Genomic DNA, 9,957 nt, shown 5'->3' on the forward strand with positions numbered 1-9,957 from the left:
CTCGTTTTTAACACCAGCTTCGTGACGCGACATTTACGCAGTGAATTTTCTCCCGAACCCATTGGTCAAAATGTCATGATTGACCACTCATTTGAAGCATCAGAGCCAATAGAATCGAGCAGAGCCGTAAAAAATTACTTTCGAGGACCAATGAAATGGAAATTCGGGGGTTGAAACCAAGCTTGCTTGGTTTTCCTATGTGACGTGGCTGTAAACAAGAGCTTGTGACTCGCACTGTATTTACCGGCCGATGAAAAAAACGATATAGCCGTTTAGAATGGAATCTAATGAATCGTTTGCGATATCGCTGAACATTATTAATAAAGGTAAGCTCTTTATATATGTTATATTAAACATAGACCCGAGTATAGCCCCCTCGGTGGGGCCGTGGATAAGAAGTGGTTGGATGCCATGATTCTCTCAATCAGTTCTCTGATGCATGTCCTTACCTCTTCCCTCTCTTAAGTATGCCCTGATGGTCCCAGCACCACAGCAATGCCACGGCTTTGCCTCAGCTGTCCTTGAGACACTGCAGGCCCCAGGGGACCAGGCCAGGCAGGTGGCCAGTGGGCCTAGAGATGAACCACCTCCTCCTGCTGTTGTCCCAGAGGTCACAAGGCCACTTCAGCCAACCCACCGGTCTCCTCTGAAGGAGAGAGTCGGAAGGGCCAACAACCATCGTCCAAAAATGATTGGACTCTCTGATCACTCCACAGAGAACGAGGTGAGTTTTTTTTTTTACTATCAGTGTTGTCTTGAAAATACGACATAAGCCATTATTTAGGCACTTATGAACTTGCCTATTGCCTATTAAGCCATTATTTTAAGAAGGTATATATATATATTGCACTTATAAATCAATCCGCCACACAGCAAGCTGCCATTCACAGCTCACTCTTAGTTCTTTGAATCAGTTCTCTGATGCATGTCCTTACCTCTTCCCTCTCTTAAGTATGCCCTGATGGTCCCAGCACCACAGCAATGCCACGGCTTTGCCTCAGCTGTCCTTGAGACACTGCAGGCCCCAGGGGACCAGGCCAGGCAGGTGGCCAGTGGGCCTAGAGATGAACCACCTCCTACTGCTGTTGTCCCAGAGGTCACAAGGCCACTTCTGCCAACCCACCGGTCTCCTCTGAAGGAGAGAGTGAGAAGGGCCAACAACCATCGGCCAAAAATGATTGGACTCTCTGATCACTCCACAGAGAACGAGGTGAGGGTTTTCTTTTCACTATCAGTCTTGTCAGACATGTGCCAGTGTTTGTGTTTGGTTGCCCCAAATCCAACTTATCGTCACCTTCCTAAAATAATGGCTTAAGTCACTTTTGAGGAAAATTATGTTTTTACCTAAATATCATATATTCTATATATGGTTCAGTTTATTCTGTGTTTTGCAAAACTTGAAAATATGACTTAATATGAAAATATGACTTAAGTCATTATTTAGGCACTTATGAACTTGCCTATTGCCTATTAAGCCATTATTTTAAGAAGGTGGCGATATATATATTGTACTTATAAATCAATCCGCCACACAGCAAGCTGCCATTCACAGCTCACTCTTGGTTCTCTTAATCAGTTCTCTGATGCATGTCCTTACCTCTTCCCTCTCTTAAGTATGCCCTGATGGTCCCAGCACCACAGCAATGCCACGGCTTTGCCTCAGCTGTCTTTGAGACGCTGCAGGCCCCAGGGGACCAGGCCAGGCAGGTGGCCAGTGGGCCTAGAGATGAACCACCTCCTCCTGCTGTTGTCCCAGAGGTCACAAGGCCACTTCTGCCAACCCACCGGTCTCCTCTGAAGGAGAGAGTCGGAAGGGCCAACAACCATCGGCCAAAAATGATTGGACTCTCTGATCACTCCACAGAGAACGAGGTGAGTTTTTTTTTTTACTATCAGTGTTGTCTTGAAAATACGACATAAGCCATTATTTAGGCACTTATGAACTTGCCTATTGCCTATTAAGCCATTATTTTAAGAAGGTATATATATTGCACTTATAAATCAATCCGCCACACAGCAAGCTGCCATTCACAGCTCACTCTTAGTTCTTTGAATCAGTTCTCTGATGCATGTCCTTACCTCTTCCCCCTCTTAAGTATGCCCTGATGGTCCCAGCACCACAGCAATGCCACGGCTTGCCTCAGCTGTCTTGGAGATGCTGGGGCAACAACCATCGGCCAAAAATGATTGGACTCTCTAAACACTACACAGAGAACGAGGTGAGTTTTTTTTGTTCAGTCTTGTCAGACATGTGCCAGTGTTCTGTTGCCCTAAATCCAACTTCAACATCCAGTATATTGTACTCATAAATGAATACGCCACACAGAGGGCTGCCATTCACAGCTCACTCTGAAGTCTGTCTGATCAGTTCTCTGATGTATGTCCAGGGCATTGATGTAGATACCTCTGCTCTCTCTCTCTCTCTCTCTCTCTCTCTCTCTCTCTCTCTCTCTCTCTCTCTCTCTCTCTCTCTCTCTTAAGGATGCCATGATTCTCTCAATCAGTTCTCTGATGCATGTCCTTACCTCTTCCCTCTCTTAAGTATGCCCTGATGGTCCCAGCACCACAGCAATGCCACGGCTTTGCCTCAGCTGTCCTTGAGACACTGCAGGCCCCAGGGGACCAGGCCAGGCAGGTGGCCAGTGGGCCTAGAGATGAACCACCTCCTACTGCTGTTGTCCCAGAGGTCACAAGGCCACTTCTGCCAACCCACCGGTCTCCTCTGAAGGAGAGAGTGAGAAGGGCCAACAACCATCGGCCAAAAATGATTGGACTCTCTGATCACTCCACAGAGAACGAGGTGAGGGTTTTCTTTTCACTATCAGTCTTGTCAGACATGTGCCAGTGTTTGTGTTTGGTTGCCCCAAATCCAACTTATCGTCACCTTCCTAAAATAATGGCTTAAGTCACTTTTGAGGAAAATTATGTTTTTACCTAAATATCATATATTCTATATATGGTTCAGTTTATTATGTGTTTTGCAAAACTTGAAAATAGGACGTAATATGAAAATAGGACTTAAGTCATTATTTAGGCACTTATGAACTTGCCTATTGCCTATTAAGCCATTATTTTAAGAAGGTGGCGATATATTGTACTTATAAATCAATCCGCCACACAGCAAGCTGCCATTCACAGCTCACTCTTAGTTCTTTGAATCAGTTCTCTGATGCATGTCCTTACCTCTTCCCTCTCTTAAGTATGCCCTGATGGTCCCAGCACCACAGCAATGCCACAGCTTTGCCTCAGCTGTCCTTGAGACACTGCAGGCCCCAGGGGACCAGGCCAGGCAGGTGGCCAGTGGGCCTAGAGATGAACCACCTCCTCCTGCTGTTGTCCCAGAGGTCACAAGGCCACTTCTGCCAACCCACCGGTCTACTCTGAAGGAGAGAGTCAGAAGGGCCAACAACCATCGGCCAAAAAGGATTGGACTCTCTGATCACTCCACAGAGAACGAGGTGAGTTTTTTTTTACTATCAGTGTTGTCTTGAAAATATGACATAAGCCATTATTTAGGCACTTATGAACTTGCCTATTGCCTATTAAGCCATTATTTTAAGAAGGTATATATATTGCACTTATAAATCAATCCGCCACACAGCAAGCTGCCATTCACAGCTCACTCTTAGTTCTTTGAATCAGTTCTCTGATGCATGTCCTTACCTCTTCCCCCTCTTAAGTATGCCCTGATGGTCCCAGCACCACAGCAATGCCACGGCTTTCCCTCAGCTGTGGTTGAGATGCTGAAGACCACCCTCCTGAAGACCACTCTCCTGAAGACCACCCTCCTGAAGACCACCCTCCTGCAGTCAACCCACTATCCAGGCCAGAGGGAGCAGGGGCAGTCATGTCTCTACAACTACCAGCCACATTCCCCAGGTGAGTGTTGCCCCCTGGGCCTTGAACTGGAATGAAAGTGTCATCATTATGACTCTGACTTGATCTAACATCACTGTCATGTTTATACCACAGGGGGACCTGACACTGGCTTAGAGATTACTAAACAATATGAACAAACATGCATAACTAAGTACAGATTTGTTTTTTAATAAAAAACAAAAAAACAAATTGCTTCCTGTAGAGACTTTTGTGTCATTTCAAAGTCTAATCACTAATCTATTGTAATGTTTTGTCTGAAAGTATCACAGACCCGTCAGATGGAAGACCCGACAGTGATCAAAAAGCGAAGGACATAAACCAGGTGAGTTCATACGTTTTGTAGTTTCATTTTGAGGTATTTTCATCAATCTTATTATGCCAAACAACAAGTTGCAACAACAAGTTTCCAGCGCACTGTATCAGCCCTAGATGAGTTCATTGATGTACTGATGTATTGATGTATGTCCTTACTTTGTCGTCTCTTAGGGTTGAGCTGTTTACTATGGCATCCCCAAACATGGAGAACAGCTGACTTTCAGAGTCACCAATAAACATTATATTTCAGAGTCCTTTTTGGTGAGCTGACTTGTAATGTTAAGAGTTAAGAGGTCGGACACAGAAACTACAGCTGAAGATGGTTAATGTGTAAATGATATTCTGTTTATTTGGAATACATTGACCATTCACACAACAAAATGTGCAGTTAGACAAAGATTTACATACAACCATTAGATGGAAAACATAAAATGAAGCAGGGCTTACTTAAGACTGTGTAGCTACTAGGTTTTGGGGGTTGACATGTACTGTAGCACAAGCCAGGTGTAGGTATTGACATGACAACCAGACTAGCATGACTGCAAGTAGGGTGCATCTAACCTTGTTGAGACACGGCTTTCTTTGTTTGGAAAGTCTGGCCAAGTCCTTGGCAGAAAGCAGCTACTAAAGGGTGGAAACACATTTTGAACAAAATATCTTGCATGAGTGACTCCAAAAAAAGTCCCAAGTGTTTTTCATTTTATTGGACAGATATAGTGACAGACAGAAAAGTGAGGGGGCATGTCAGCAGGGCATGGTCATTCGAACCCAAGGCATATGTGCACTGTAGACTGCGGCACTTGGCCACTACCATATATTTTTAAACAAAGATTGATCCGTTTTGTTCACTATATTTACCAGTGTAAATATAGTTCCGCAGTTGGGAATAGATGGGTTCTCTGTATTGGAGGGCTTGAAAACAGAACAGTTTGTCACAAAGTTTGACAAAAGCAGATCAATGCAGTTATATTCGTAATGGCGGCATAGCCTACTTACTCACATTGAAGAAACATGCGTCAATTATGTTGACTATATATTGCCTTCACTATTGCCGCCACAAGGTTTGGCGCCTCCCCTATGACATGCAGTATACTGTGCATTGAGTCAGTTGCCCTGACTTTGACATGGCATGCACAGGGATAGTCTAAGGCCAAAAAATAACTGGAGAATCGCTATTCCATGTGTGATGTAGTCTAGGACTGGGCTTGACTCACTAACTGCCAAAGAATTCCGGAACGCTCACCACCAAGAGTGTTTTATGTGGTATTTACAACTCTAGTGGTATCGACTGGAGAGGAAATAGAGTAGAAATCTTTATATTGCTTATTTACATACTGTTGTTTGTTTGTTGTTTACGTCCTGCATTGGGCTACTGTTGAAGACAGAGAAATAACTATGCATTTGAGATGAGATGCAACAGTGTCTCTCAACCGTCTACCAGTGAAGGCTACAGCCCTCTAGTGTAAGTAAGTAAGTATCACAACACAATCTCACTAGTCAAGCCAAAATACTGCAACGCAATGGATTGGGTGAGTAATCCCCATTGTCTCCCTCCTGGATGGAGAGAGGTGTGATGGGGATGTGGGGGCTGTCTGGGTCCATTGTGTGGGGGAGGGTAGTGTCTCTGTCCAGGCTGGGAAGAAGAAGAGGTGTGATAACTGTGGAGGGGGACTAGGTGTGTGGGTCAGAGTCAGGACTGGTCCGTTGTCTGTCGAATCTACAGTAGAAGTCATTCAGGTCATTTGCAAGTCTAAGGTCAAAATCCCCCCAAAATATAATAAACACTATTAAATCAAATTAAATCAAATAACCACTCGTTTATTTTTTATTTTTTATATCTGTTTCTGAAAGTTAAATCGAATAACCAAAAGATACACAGACCGGTCGCAGTAGGCTACCATACAAAAAGAAATACAATCCACCCCAGTAGACTAATAATGCATGATGTGAATTACCTAGTTATTATGAAGCCACAATATATCATGCATTGATTACCCAAGGTGATCAACATCCTTTTGTTGATCATTGCTTTTCCAGCTTTTAATGAATGAATGAATGAATGAATGAATGAATGAATGGTCTTTATTGTCATTGCTACAGTACAGGTACCAAACAACGACATTTAGGAGGGGTGGCTCCCCTGGTGCTTTTAAAAACATCACAAGAAGGGAAGGAGCTGGTTTACATAAATAAAGGCTATGTACACTATCCACTATACTATACTGTACAGATAGACGACTAGGGTTGTCATATTGCACAATAGTGTTATTTCCCATTTATTTAAAGTGTCGCAGTTTGCAGGCTTGAAATGTACATATTTGTGCCTCAGCACTACACCTGATTGTTTCAGTCTGGTGCATTTCAGTCTGTAGGCTATTTATTTATATTATATAAATATATATAAATATACATATAGAATTATATATTTATATCCCTCTCTTTCACACCAGGATGTCAGGACTTATTCTTTTCACCACATGGTGGCAGTAAGTCATCACTACATCCTTAATGGGAAATTAAAGTATAGCAATTGACACAAAGATAATTGCTTTCACCTGCAACATTATTTTCTAATGTATTGCTAGGTGCTACAGTAGAATAACTGATTGAAGAGTGCCTTAGAGGCTATTCCATAATATTACTAGTGCAACAGAAATGATCCAGCCTGCTGCTGGCTAATAATCAAAACAGCATAATATGTAATATCATTACATCTCAGAGAAACTGAATTGCTTCTTTCTTTCTTTCTTTCTTTCTTTCTCTCCCCCCCCCCCCTCTCTCTCTCTCTCTCTCTCTCTCTCTCTCTCTCTCTCTCTCTCTCTCTCTCTCTCTCTCTCTAAAAAACAACAACAACCCACTAATGTTTTTTTAAATTATATTTGACTACAATTCTACCAATGTTGTTGTTATTTGAATCTGGAAATGAGAGTGAGCTGGTTTGTGGAGCTAACAGAGAAGTCACTCTCACAATGGAATAATGCCTTTATTTCTTGCTTTTAGTGATGTGTTTTATGGTATCTGTTGATAATTGTCTCTGACAATATGAAATGTCCCCTCATTGAGTATACTACAAAACTAGGCGATTGGGCACAGAGTACAGTTGACAAAATAAGAACACAGAATTTGTCATTAAACATTTTGTTGTTCCAGTCAAAGCCACTGAGTTTTCAAAAAAGAGAGAATGGAATAGAAGATGCAGACAGGTTGATCCCCAGTGGAAGTATAGCTAACAGCAGGCATGTCCATCGGGAAATCAAACTACTGTATAGTGCTTGGATGTGGCTGTTTCTCTCTCCCCCGAGAGGCACAGCAAATGCCATTCTATACCTTTTCTAGAGAGACCCCTGGTTGAAACAGTGCTGTATTATGTTAAGTGCCTAATAATCAAGAAAGCAATTTGTTAGTAGTGTAACTGATTAGAATAGTACAAACAAATCCTAACCTTGCCGTCTCAGCTCACTGATGGGTAACCCCCTTATCCACGAGGATTCTCACCATGGCTGTAATATTACTCTGAGGGGCTTCTGCTGTGTAACTACAGCATACAAGCACCCCTTTAGCCAGGCAAAGAGCAGACTGACTGTCAATATGGTCCAAAAGACTGAGAGTGGGGTTTCGTATTTAGCTCAGCCCTTTTCCTCAGCAATTTAACAGATGGTAAAGCTCACACAAACACCGTAGTCTTATTACACCCTAGCATCACCATACTTGTTATAACTGGTTGGACTGGAGGAAGGCAAACAGCTTAAAGGGACACCACTGCTTTCTAACCTCATATGAATTATCTCCAGCACTATACAAGTGCTAAGGTCTTTGTATAGTACATATTTGAAAAGGGTGATTGTGTACGTTCTGTAATAGGAAAAAGATAGGAAAAGTCCTACGGAAATGTCCCGCATGATGTTATTGGGGGTTCATTCCTTTTTCAATTTAGTGATTTTCAGAAACTACATGTTTCTGCCATGGGAGTGCATTTGTGGAAAAAGAAATCACTGAATTCCATTTGCTTTTCCCTCCAAAGACATCATAGGGGACCTCAGGTCCTTTTCTCTTGATAAAACATGCTGTTTTTCACATACGTAGACACTGGTACGGTGTAGACAAGGAATATGAGGTAAAAAATGTATGAAGTGTCCGAATTAAGCTCCTAATTCTGGTGGTGTTCAATGAAAAACCCATACATGCCCTCCACACTGATGGACACATTCTGACGAATGTCAGGAAGGCTATAGAGGTAATAAACGTATATACATTTTATAGATTCTTGCAGTGCAAAGCAAATAATTGAAAATGAAAATATCTTTGGAGACAATTTCTGATATAATTGCTCTGCTTCACCTGTCTGTTTTATTTTTGTCAGAGCACCAGACAGGATGATTTTTTGTATTTGGGCACTGGGGAAATTGAGACATCCTGGCTAAGTGAGTCACCATGACACCAATCCCATTTTTAACAGAAAAAAAACAGGGGACATTGAGGAGTTCAAAACTAATAATTATTATTTGAAACAGTTACCTCACTTCTTGAGCAGCTCTGTTGGTCTTTGAATACATTCCTCTGTGATTAAGTGCAGTGTATGTCATTTGTCATTGTCAGGTAACTGCTTGGAGTGCAAAACATAGGCCCAGTGTGTGAGTCTCATGAGGCTTGAATGACAGCCCCATAGTGATCTGTCATTCAACAGAACTGTGGGACAAGGCAAACAGGATGCATGGCATCAGTGAGATGTTGCCAGGACAGCCCCGAAATGGCTGAGATGGAAGTCAGGGAAGAGGGTTGATCTTTGGAAGTAGTCCCCAAAGTAGATATTTTGCATTTGTCTTTGTTAGTTTACAATCAAACAATCAGGTTGGCATTACAGAGTATACATGAAGACTCCTCCGCTTCGAGAGTTCAATGGCCTTAAGATGTACAAACCTGTGTCATTTAACACTGACCCGGTCTTCTCATAACCTGTGCCTTAGACAATTTGTGGTTATTAAGATATTACTTACGGTAAATGAAATTTAACACTGTCATAACACTTTGACACATTTTTGATAAAGCTATTCTTGGCTAGCTTGCAGCACGTACTCGTAATATTATAACCAAGGCAATTACACAGAATGATTGTCATTTGCAATAGGCAAGGAAGTCATTATAGAGGAGGTGAAGCTTTTATTGGGCCCAGAGGGGCTTTGGACTGAACAGACAGACACGCACACACACACCTCACACACACACACACACACACCAGAGAGAATCTGTGCCACGGCAATTAGGATAATGTGTTCCATTAAACACATGTTTGTTTAGAGATGAACAAGATAAGTCAGAGCCTATACACCCACAGAAAATGCTTGATCCAAACGTATTGCTCCTGCGAATGGGTTGTGTTCAGAACATAGGTGTTTCTAAGACATTGACTGTCATTACGGTGTCCCACGCTGCTATCCATCTTTAACAAACTGCACTCTATTACACCGTTCTGCTCTTTAATGTTACAGGTAAAAGACAGGCTGTCCAGACTGTCAAAGGCTGTACAAAGGGCAGACATGACGCCCAGATGCATTTCAAGCTTCTTTTTCCACCAGTCTGTACAAGTAAAGACTCAGGAGACAGAGACATTTTTTAATTTAACGTACCATCCTATGGGGAGCAAAGCCAGTGAGGTTACTGACGGTGCTCAGATGTTCAGAGGGGTGTGGGTGTATTGGGGTGGCTCTATTGTCACCCCCCCCCCGATTCATTGACATCTTGTTTTTCGCCTCGGGGTAGGCGAGC

Source organism: Nansenia antarctica, assembly GCF_963989245.1.
Source record: "Nansenia antarctica genome assembly, chromosome: 10".
Classification (NCBI taxonomy): domain Eukaryota; kingdom Metazoa; phylum Chordata; class Actinopteri; order Argentiniformes; family Microstomatidae; genus Nansenia; species Nansenia antarctica.